This window comes from Protopterus annectens, chromosome 1.part1 (genome assembly GCF_019279795.1).
Source record: "Protopterus annectens isolate FY-2018-M chromosome 1.part1, PAN1.0, whole genome shotgun sequence".
In the NCBI taxonomy this organism is placed as follows: Eukaryota; Metazoa; Chordata; order Ceratodontiformes; family Protopteridae; genus Protopterus; species Protopterus annectens.
The window spans coordinates 1,633,381,718-1,633,393,984 of record NC_056726.1 but is presented as its reverse complement, the minus strand read 5'-3'; the positions used below and the strand labels follow the sequence as shown (position 1 = coordinate 1,633,393,984).

At 41.1% G+C, this 12,267-nt stretch overlaps 1 protein-coding gene across 1 annotated transcript in view; it reads right to left on the bottom strand.

Moving 5' to 3' along the window:
- DNALI1 (dynein axonemal light intermediate chain 1) overlaps window positions 1-12,267 on the bottom strand; it is a 787,801-nt gene that overhangs the window by 701,820 nt on the left and 73,714 nt on the right. The window lies entirely within an intron of this gene.

Genomic DNA, 12,267 nt, shown 5'->3' with positions numbered 1-12,267 from the left:
ACAATATTTAAAATGATTACACATACCAAATAATAGCACAGAGTTCTTCAACTACATAAGAAATATACATGCATATATATGATCAGCATATAATCACAGTAATTCACATAAAAAGTCTAAAAATCTCATATCCCCTCCACAGTGTGCAAGTGAAACTAAAAGACATAGTCCCTATGTACCAGTACCAGAGGACACTCCACACTTAAGAAGAGTGCCTATAGGCACCAACTTAATAAAATACACAGTGCTCCCAATATTAACATTTGTGGGCAAGAACAATATTATAAGCTTAGTACTAAGGGAAACCCTATAAACACTAACTATATAGAATGCATAATATGTTCTTCAGATATAATCATCATCAATAGGAGCAGACAAACGGGATGGCAAGCACCAGATCCATCACTTAGGGGGTCCCCTAGCATCAAGGATGGGTTTAATGGAGACCATCACATTCAAACTATATCCCTCATCTGCTCTAAACTTAAGGATCAAATGTAAATCACTGCTCTCCATTCTGTTCTTTAAATCATCCATCCTATCACTCACTTCCACTTGTTCTATAATCATGAACTTAAAATCATGGCAAACAACACTTTCCACAACATATCTAGAGAGTGTATTCTGTTTGGGTGTCAGTATAATTCACAGTAAACTTCAGGAAACCTGTGCTTCTATGTAACCATTGAACAAATTAATTGAGACATGCCACCCTTCCTCCCCACACAATGAAAATATCCACAAAACAGTGGTAAAATGTCACATTCTCCTGAAACACATCTTTAAACACCTCATCCAGTTCCCATTGTGCCAAGACTGCATTGGCGTAGCTATTGGTACATGTGCCTATAGCTATGCCATCTCTCTGTAGATAGTACACCTTATCAAAAACAAACATATTGTTTTCCAACAACACTTCCATAAACACACACAATAGATCGATCAATCTACCACCGTAACTACTGTTATTTAATAGATATTTTTCTGAAATACTCAACTCCCTCCATATTCGGAATTGTAGTGAAGAGGGAGACAACATCTAATGTGACTAAAAAATAGTCATCAGATTTATCATAACTAGGAATAAAGGAATATAAATCCTGCATAAATTGTTTAGAATCCTTAAGCACTACCAATGACTTATCCAAAACAGGTCTCACATGCTTCTCCACAAAAGTGAAGAAAGGTTCAGTCAACCACCCTTTCCCTGAAACAATAGGCCTAAAGGGTGGTCGCACTGAATCTTTTATGTATTTTGGGGAGCCCTTGGAACAAGGATACCACAGGGCACTCCACATTCAGAAATTGCATCAGTTCCATAGTAATACCAAAACTCAGCAAGCAATCATTCAATATGAAATGTATTTTCTTAATCATACAATATACCTGGTTAGCATTAATAATCTTATATGTAGCCTGATCTGATAATAGCAACTTAATGGAATTAGAGTAGAACTCCCTGTCCATAACCACCATCATACCCCCTTTATCGGTCAGTCGTATGACTATAGAGTCATCAGCACGTAGAGATTTAAGGGCATTATCTTCTAATCTAGTTAAATTCACATATTTTTCCCATGCTGTCTACTGCCCAATGTAGCATGCAGCTCATCCACACATATTTTACTAAAAGCCTCTAGAACAGAGTGGTTCACAGGGTCAAAATTACTGTGTTTCTTAAAAGGATTGCCACTTACAGATACATTCTCAAGAAATGTCAATTTAAGCATCACATTCCTCACAATCAGCTTCAGGTCAATCACTGCATTGAGTAAGATTTGATATACACATTTCTCAGACCATAAAGAAAGTGCACAAAAAACTGGGTGTTCTATACAGAAATAAGCAGTTTCTTACAAAACACACTAAATCCACTATTGCACTCACTCATCTCATCTTAACACTTTTCTATGCTTCCCCTATTCTCACAATCATTAGAAAGACTGATTTAGCTAAACTCAACTCCTGCTACAACAAAATAGCCATGTTTACCTCTGAATCTCTTCATAGGTCACATCACTATACTGCCCTAAAGCAACTCAATTGGTTGGAACATCCTCAGCTATTACTCTACAACCAACTAACTTTAGCTCACAAAATTCAGTACCAGCCAGAGAAAAACCCTGCACTTCAAAATCTATTACATCCTTCCTCCAGTAATACAACTCTCACCTCCAGTAATAAATTCCTTTTAGATACAACAAAAGACAATAATACTGCTGGTGAATCCCTTTTCTCTAAATTCATACCTAAAGTATGGAATACACTGCCCACCTTTATAGCATACAATTCTTCCTTAGTAAAGTTTAAAAAATCATTAAAAACTCACCTAGCTAATTCTTGGCTCTGTTTCTGTAGCAGTCCCGGCCAGGTTTCACCATCAATACTGTATTATTCCTTGTCTGAGTGAACATGTATTACAGAAGTCTTTATCTGACTCTCTGACGCCAAGTAATTCAGAATAATTTTTTAACTATATGTATTCTGTTGATTTATATGCAGTTGATTCTCTATCACATGATGCTTCAAAATAGTTTCTTAACTATATGTACTTTGCTGATTTATCTGCATTTAAATATTTTTGTTCTCTAATATTTGATGTATCTGCATACATTCTATAGGTAACAATCAAATTGTATTACCGTTGATTCATATGTGTTTTATATAAATTTTGTTCCATGGAGCTTTTCTCCCCAGGCCTCCGCTAAAAAGGACTTGCATCCTGTCTGACTTTCCTGGTTACCAATTGTAAAATAAAATAAAAATAAATAAATAAATAAAATGTACCTGTATACATAAATATATATATATATATGTGTGTGTGTGTGTGTGTGTGTGTGTGTGTGTGTGTGTGTGTGTATATATATATATATATATATATATATATATATATATATATATATATATATATGGGTCTCATTTCAATAAACAAAATTACATTTCTACGAAATGTAATCTCGTGACCCCTTTTCTCGAAAGTACATTTTTTCAAAAATGCACTTTTGCGAAAAAGAAACTAACCGAAAACAAAAAAAAAAAAAACCCACAGCATTAACCACGTTTATGCAGGGGGGCATGCCCCCCTGCACACCCCCCACTACTTATATATTCTCACTCCGAGATCACACTACAGTGGAGAAAAGGGAATATTCCTTTATTCTCGCTGTATCACGATCTAAGCAACAGCCTTCATTGCCATTCACTTCGTTGCCTTTTTGCGAAAGTGTATTTTCGGAAAAATGCACTTCCAGGAAAAGAAGGTCACCTAATTAGATTTCAGAGAAACGCAATTTCCATAATTTCGTTGGGTCCAGGTAGACCCATATATATATATATATATATATATATATATAATATGGGTTTACTTCACTTACCTGACATCCCACATAACTGACCCACAAAACACCGAGCCGACAACACAGATATTACACAACACTGATGCACATATCTGACACATACAATACCAACACACCTCCGTAAAACATACACACAACACACGCAAACAACATTCAAAACAAAAAACACAACACTCAACATAAAACTACCAAGTTCCCCTCACTCACACCCTGCCCACCATCTACATTAAACTAAACCCTTAACACTAAAACAAAATATGCACTACAAATAAAAAATCTAAAGCACTTCTTCACATTTCACGTTCCCCTGCATCCCTCCATTACCCCCGTAACTTAAATATACCAAATGCGAGATCACACTACAAGTTGGACTGTCGACCATTCGGAAGTTGGCATTCTAACGTGTCGGTCATCTGACATGTTAAGCTTTTCGGCTCGGTGTTTCGTGTGTCGGTCAACTGAGATTTTGGTAATTTCAAGTAGACCCATATAAATATAAATATATATATATATATATATATATATATATATATATATATATATATATATATATAAAACTGTGTAATAATGTTACATGTTACCATAATAAATAACTAATTTATGGCACCAGAAGCTACTTCAAATTTGTGCACCAAATTTGTATGTTCTGAAGTTGCAAAGTGAACTATAATATAATAATTTCCCTTGTGTGACATGAATGTTGGTACCACTATGAATCACTGAGATACAGTTAGACAACCAGACAAACATAATAAAAAGCCTTTTTTGGAGGGGGCAACCCCTCCTGTACCCTTGTGTGGAGGACTTCATCCCAAAGCTTCCTTATTTATATATACTAACTCTGTAGTCATATAACTATGAAGTAAAGGTGAAAACTACAACAAAAACTTTGAATTTCAACAAAATGTGGTCAGAGAGGTGTAACTCATCTATTTGTGAATAAAAACGTACTGCCTTTTAAGTAGTTATGAGGTATGCTGTCCAGGTGATTACTGAGGACCTATCCCAATTCTCCCAGAGCACTCACTAGATAATTGACCACTAGTCACAAAGTAGGCAAACGGATGCTGACGGAATAAAACCCCAAACTACAGGAAGCATCTCCTTAATAGTTAATTACTTTTTTATTTTTTTTTAACATCTTTATTAAATGCATGAATATGACAAAGGCAATCTTATGTTTATATAAATGAAAAACAAACAAAATTATATCACTTTAGTTACAAACAGTTTACATCACAGACACCATTAAAACAACTATAGTTGTAAACATTATACATCACTTACAAACCATCTAATCATTGTCAGTTAAGCATTATATAGTTAATTACCTTAATCCTCTGTGCTGAGAGGATGGTTTTGTGATTGATACTTTTATGTTTTATAAATTATGTCATATAAAATAAAAATATAACACATCACATTTAAAGTGCATCTTATCATAAAGAATGGTCTTAAAATCAGAAACAATAATATGCATCTCTCAGTAATTTTTTATCAAATGATTCTTAAAAAAGAAGTTATGTCTTAACGTTCCATCTGTGTTGTAGATCTCTGTTCATTCATTTCAGATAGGTCCTCGGGTCCATCCTCTGAACCGACACGGCCGTTTTCCAGCTCACTCAAGCCAAAACCTCTCAGCTAAGAACTTACCCACAATGCCCCTCTCCTAGATACTCCAGATCGAGTTTGCCCACCCTAGATAAAAGATGTAGTAATAGGAAAAAAGGTAGGAAGCTCTGTCTGAGCAAATACCCTAACCAGGAGTTTCTAAGTCCACCAGGAATCCAGCCAGGGGGAAGGAGGCGGGAAGTAATGAATAAACAAAGATCTACAATACAGATGGAATGTTATGGTAAGACATAATTTCTTTATCTGATGTTGTAAATCTTTGTTCATACATTACAGATAGGACTGAGTCCCCAGCTACTTGAGTCCTGAGTGGCCCTAAGGAAGGATATTCCTGAGCACCATAGAACCAAAAGATGCTCGTCTCCTGGAGGCCAAATCTAATCTGTAATGAGATATGAAGGTATGAGGTCTTGCCCAAGTGGCTGCTGCGCATATATTATCCATAGAGGCTCTGGAATGAAAAGCTACAGAAGTAGCCATAGATCTGGTAGAATGAGACTTTATTCTGGAAGGTAAGGGTAGCTTATTCTGTTGGTAGATAAAGGTAATGACGTTTCTAAGCCAAGGGGATAAAGTCACTTTGGGAACAGGTTTACCCAATCTAGGTCCTGCAAAAGCCACAAACAATTGGTCTGTTTTCCTGAAAGATTTAGTCCTGTCCAAATAACAACGAAGCTGCCAGTACACATCAAGGGTGTGCAAAAGGTACTCCCCTCTATTAGAATGCCTTGGGGAGAAAATCGTCAGGTCAATAGATTGGTTAATGGAAAAGCCAGAAATGACCTTGGGCAAGAAAGAAGAGTCAGTATGAAGGGACACCCTAACCATGTGGAAGATCAAGTAAGGACTCTTGGCACTCAAGGCCTGCAGCTCAGATACTCTTCTCGCTGAGGTGAGTGCTACTAGCAGTATGGTTTTCCATGACAAAAATTTCAAATCACATGAATCAAAGGGCTTCAAGGGAGAGCCTGTGAGAGACTGAAGCACCAGAGTCAAGTCCCAGGGTCCTAAGGGAGACTTGACCGGAGGTTTAACATGTATTACTCGCTTCAAAAAGGTCTTGCATAGGCAGTGTGACATAAATGAAGAATTATCAAGACCATTATGAAAATTGGCGATAGCTGCTAAATGTACAGTGATCATTGAATCTGAGGCTCCTGCATGCAGAAGAGTAGTCAGGTATTGTAGAATATTTTGAATAGGCATAGAGAAAGGGTCTAAGTTCTAGTCTTCAGCTCAAATAGAGAACCTAGTCCATTTACTAGAATAAACCTTTCTAGTGGAAGGTTTGTGTGAGGCCAGAAGAATTTCACAAACAGGAGATGGGATGCCAGGCAGCCTGGCAATCATTGGAAGAGGAGTGTGAGCTTGAGACTGTGCAGGTTCGGATGAATCAATCCCTGTAGATGGGATAACAGGTCCTGGGAATGATCCAGGATCCATGGGCTGTGAATCAGATGAAGCCATAGAAACGGGAACTAGACTTGATGTGGCCAGTAGGGAGCAATGATGATCACTTTGCTTTTCAACCTCTGAGCTTTCTGGAGAAATTTTGGAAAAGAGGGAAAATGGGGAAAAGGCATACAGAAAACCTGGGGGCCAATCGTGCATTAGAGTGTCCCTCAGTGGTTCCCCTGAGGGGGGAATCAATACAAAATAGCTCCTGCATTTGTAGTTCAGGGGGAAGCAAACAGGTTGCAGCAAGGCGTGCCCCAATGTTGGAAGATCCGATCTGCTATTACAGGGTTGAGGGACCACTCGTGAGGCATCAGGATGTTTCTGCTCAGATTGTCCTCAATAAGGTTGGAACTCCTGGGAATGTGCATTGCTATAAGAAAGCGATTGGAAGCTCTCGCCCAGTACCAAATCCTCATGACATCCCGACACAGGGGGTACGATCAGGTACTGCCTTGCTTGTTGATATACCAGATGACTGACATGTTGTCTGACTGAATTGCAATGGTCCCCAAGGGTAGGGATGCATGGAACGCTTGCAACGCTAAGAGAACTGCCCTCAGTTCCAGGACATTTATGTGCAAGTTGGCCTCGATGTGGGTCCAGGTGCCTTGGACAGTCTTTCCCTGAAAATGCCCCCCCACCCTAACAGTGAAGCGTCCGTGGTTACCGTGGCTGTGGGTTGGGGAAGACAGAATGGTCGTCACCAAAGATTCTTTTGTGGCTCCATCCACCATAGCATTTCTTCCTTGCAACGGTTTGTAAGGCATACCATGTGGTTGAGTGGGTAGGTTAACAACGACCATTGCGTGGAAAGGAGCCACTGCAGGATTCTCATGTGCAGTCTCGCCAGTGGTACTAAAGTAATGGCAGCTGCCATGGAGCCCAAGAGTTGCAGTACAAGACGTGCTGGTACAAACGTGTGAGGAAGAAGGTCTTGAATTTAGTGTCTTATTTTCAAAAGCCTGTGAGGGGGGAGAGAAGCTTGACAGGATGTTGTGTCGAAGACCGCTCCAATAAATTCCAGTGTCTTCATTGGGGACATCTGAGATTTGTCTTTGTTGATTGTAATCCCCAAGTGGAGAGCGAGACCTTGAGTGTAAGGGAGGCTGAGAACTAGGAGATTAATGGTCGGAGTGATAAGGAACCAGTCGTCTAGATAGGGAAACACCTGGAATCCTTGTAGTCGAAGATGGGCTACTACAACTGCCATACATTTGGTGAACACTCGGGGGGGGGGCTGTTGAGAGACCAAATGGCAGTGCCCTGAACTGGTAGTGAATGGCTCCCTGCCGGAAGCGGAGAAACCTCCGGGAGTGGTGATCCATCTTTATGTGGTAGTACGCATCCTGTAGGTCTATAGAGCACATCCAATTGTTCCTCCCTAGGAAGGGAAGACTGGACTGTACTGTGACCATCTGGAATTTTTGAGGTTGATAAATTTGTTCAGTAGGCTGAGATCCAGGATTGGTCTCCAGTCCCCTGTCTTTTTTGGCACTAAAAGAACCTTGAGTAAAACACGGATCCTGTCTGTTCTGGTGGGACTGGTTGGATGACTCTTTTACTTAGCAGTTTTTCTATTTCTAAGGCTGCTAATTTCCTCTGATTGGGTGGTACATCGGGGATTCATCTGATGGGCCTAGGAGTTAAGATGAATGGGATTTGGTAGCCTCTGGATATTATTCTCTGCATCCAAACATCAGTAGAAATAAGATGCCAGGCTGGTAGATGCAGAGAAAAACAACTCCTGACTGCTTCCAGAGGAAAGCAATCAGGCCACTGCTCAGGACCGCTGGTAGGGTCTGCCGAAGAAAGACTCTCTAGCTCCCTGGTTATGCAGACACCCTCTACCCCAAAAGGGGCGTCTTCCATATGACTTGCCCCCTCTGCCCTGGGGGGATTGTTCACCATGAGTGTCAAGAAAGGATCCTTGGGATTTCTTGAACCATATCTTTCCTCCCTTCTGGTTCCTGGAGTAGGACCTTTGAGGACTGGAAAAGTGTATGTCCACAGCAGATAAGGTCTTTCTGTCTTTCTCACTATGTGCAAGTGTGTCTTGTACCTTGGGTCCAAAAAGTGCAGATTCGTCAACAGGTGCATTGATGAAGGAAGATTTAAAGGGGTCTGCAAAGTCACACAATCGCATCCAAGCATTATGTCTCATGACAACACCAGATGCGGCGGCTCGAGCTGCCCCCTCGGTGGTGTGAGATATCAAATGCATCGAGGAGTTCGAGATGGATTCAAGGGTAGCTAGCTTCGAGGCGACAGTGTTATGCACCTCATCAGGCAGTACCCCCACCAAAGAGGAAGACATTTCAGAAATTAGGTCTCTTTGGAGTTGAGTAAAGTGTGCCAGATAATTCAGCAACCGAATGGTGAAGGTCGCTGATGCATAGGTCTGCTTCCCTAATCTGTCCATGGTCCGGCACTCCCTGTTTGGAGGGTGGACAGTGGAACTATCTTCTGCCAGTTCCCTCTTGGTGGTGGCTGCCACGACCATAGAATCAACTGTCAGCTGCTTGGACCAATGGGGCTGGTCTTCAGGTGTAGATAAAATTTTGTCCGGCCTCCGGGGGACAGGATCTACATTGTCCAGGGCCTTCCAGGAATGCTGCACAATTAGTTTAACAAGATCATCTGCTGGTGGGATCACCCAGGAAGTAGATGGCCAGGCATGGAAGGCCTGCAGAAACACCAATTCCTCAGAAGAAAGGTTAGAGGACTTCCATTCCTCCCGCTGTTTGGGGATTTCAAGAATGTCTCCAAATGAAACGTCGTCTGGGGGAGAATGTGGGGACCCTTCTCCCGCATCACAATCAGGGTCTCCTGTGATAGATTCCTCCAGGGAGTCAAGGTGCTTCCTCTTGCACTGTTTCTTCTGGGGTGGCTCTCCAGTGGGATCTTCTGAGGAGGACTCCGGAGAAGGGGTTCCCTTCACAGGGGGATCTTGTGACTCTCATGCCCAGGGATCCAACATAGCAGGTTGGCAGAGGGGCATGCTAGGGGAGGTTTCCGATACTGGTGTCCTAGGTGCTGGCTGTGAGCCTTCGGAATGAAGGACCCTCTCCATCACCTGTACAGCAGGCTCACTCGAGCCCACCTCCAGTTGAGGGGTTCCAAGAGAACTGGAAGCCATGGACATAAACAGTGCCAGCGAGAAAATAGGCACCAGATTAGGTACCAAGGTACAGATAGTCCAAGCACCGCTCTGAGAAAGCATCGGCTCCATTGTAGCCGATGCAGCAAGGGTGGTTGGTGCCGACAGGGGAGACATTGCTGTCGGAGCCGAGACAGTATGTACCGAAGCGGACATCGGTACCGGGAACAGGGTGTATGCTGGAGGAGGATAAGCAGGGGAAGATGAGGTAAAAGATTCCAAGCCAGGAGGGACAGAAGGTCTAGCTAGAATGTGCAATCCCCTAGCTGCCAGAAGCTGGACCACAACCCGCACTAGGTCTAGTTCAGAAAAACTCCTAGTTGATCTAAAGGAGGCTGCTGAAGGGGAATCAGGTCTTTCTAGAAAGGGACTAAACCTCTGCCCCAAGAAAGGGTCATAAGTTGTAGAATATCTTGTCCTTGGCAGGTATTTGAATTTTGGAGCAGATGGAGCTGAAGAAACTGTTGGCACCATGGCCAGGGATGGTGCCAAGGCATGTACAATCATTGGAGCCCATGGAGCCAAAGAAGCTGTTGGCACCATGAACAGGGATGGTGCCGAGGCATGTACAGTCATCGGTGCCCATGGAGCCAAGGAAACTGTCGGCACTGTGGACGAGGATGGTGCTGAGGTATGTACAGTCATCGGAGCCCATGGAGCCAAGAAGACTGTCGGCACCATGGACGGGGATGTTGCCGAGGCATGTACAGTCAACAGAGCTAATGTGGGAACCAAGGACAGCACCAAAGTTAGTGGTGCCATGGTTGGAACCGAAATAGGAGTGAATAACATGGTCAGCACAGAGGGAGAGTTGCTGAGGAGGTCTGTGCTGAGGACAGCGGTGAAGCACGGAGCCGACTAGGTTCTGTAACTAACGGAGATGCTGGAACCGAGTGACTCCGTTTTTCCTTATATTTTTTGGTCTTAGGAGGGGGTGAGACCTCTGACCCAGACAGAGCCTCCGAGAGGTGTTTTGAGTAAACCTTTTAAAATAAGTTTATTCTTACATTCTGCTAGTGCCGATTACTAAAACTAGCACAAATGTCACAATCAACTTTAATATGATCCACGCTCAAACGGCAGACACAACTGACGTGTATCTGAGTTAGGCATCTTACGTCCACACTTGTCACACTGTTTAAAATCCAGCTTAGCTTTGTCTGACATGGTAAGGAAACAATGCTATCCTATAGAAAAAATAAGGAAGAAAATACCAGCGATATTATGTTAAGAAATACCACTAGTAAAAAGAGAAGGCCTGTCAAAGACAGGAGAGAGGGACAGTACCAAAAAGGGTACAAAATTAAATTACCAAGGAAAAGGGTGTGAAATAGGCTGAGGTTATAGGCGACAGTGAGAAAAGGCTAACTTAACTAAAAATCTAGTAATTTAAAGGAAAACTGTCATAAAAACAACAATTTACTACTTAGCTTTGAGAGAGATGGCCAACACGTCTGACTAGGAACGCGGCAAACGAGATCTGGAGTATCTAGGAGAGGGGCATTGTGGGTAGGTTCTTAGCTGAGAGTTTTTGGCTTGCGCGAGCTGGAAAATGGCCGGGTCTGTTCCAAGGGCAGAACTGAGGTCCTATCTGTAATGTATGAACAAAGTTTTACAATATCAGATGTACACTTTTCACAAAACACCTCTCATTCAAAGTTAAATATTAAAAGCAGTAAAACATTATTTTATTTCTCATTTTCTGAAAGTAATCAATTATGTTTTTATTTTTTTTCAATTTAGTATACATAAACATTTAGTATACGTAAAATGCTGTATGACCAATTTCCTTTGATTTTTTTTTTTTTTTAGTAAGAATCACTTAATTTTAGCCAGCATGTCTACATTTCAGCCATTAGTTGATGAAGTTATACTGCATCTAGCCTGAAGAGTGTAAGCGCTGGATCCAAAATTTCATTCATTTTTATTTATGGTTTATTTATGGTTTGTTGACCGGGTTAGTCCCACTAGGCTAGGAGCCTCTTTGCAAGGAATCCCCAAGGTAGAATTTATATCAATAGGGGAAATTTGGCTAGGGCATTAGGGAACTACACCTACTCTTTTTGATAGGTGCAGTGGCATCTTTTACATTCAACAAACAGAACCTCAAAGTACGGAAAAAATGTGAAATGCGAGTGACCAAAACCAGTCCAACGTCAGTGGATATTCAATAAAAAGTGCTCAGTAAAAAGTACTCAGTAAAATGCTGCTGGAATACAACTTTGAACTTGATGAAAAAGAATGCAAAATGCACTGACGAAATAAAATCCACAACAACTTTATTCCACGAAAAGAATCACCATAAGCGCTTTCGCCCGGTATTACCGGGCTTTTTCAAGTGTAAACTTTTCAACTAACATTAGAGCTTATAAACTGGTTGTTCAGTTGTTTCATTGGCTAACCAATTATGCAGTTGATTGAATTGTGCTTGGCAAATCCATTAAAGAAACATAATGTTCGTGTGTTTACTACTACAAGTAATGCAACTGTTTTAAAAACAAAACAATACTTAATATGTCACTGTTTGTGACATATTCCTTTACAACATGTGTCTAAAATAACAAATCTTTCTTGCATTTTTGTGGACTCATATGCTTAAAGTTTTAAAAATACAGTAAGCAACTAATTATTGTTTTTTATAAAAGACCTTATTGTCTAAAAAAT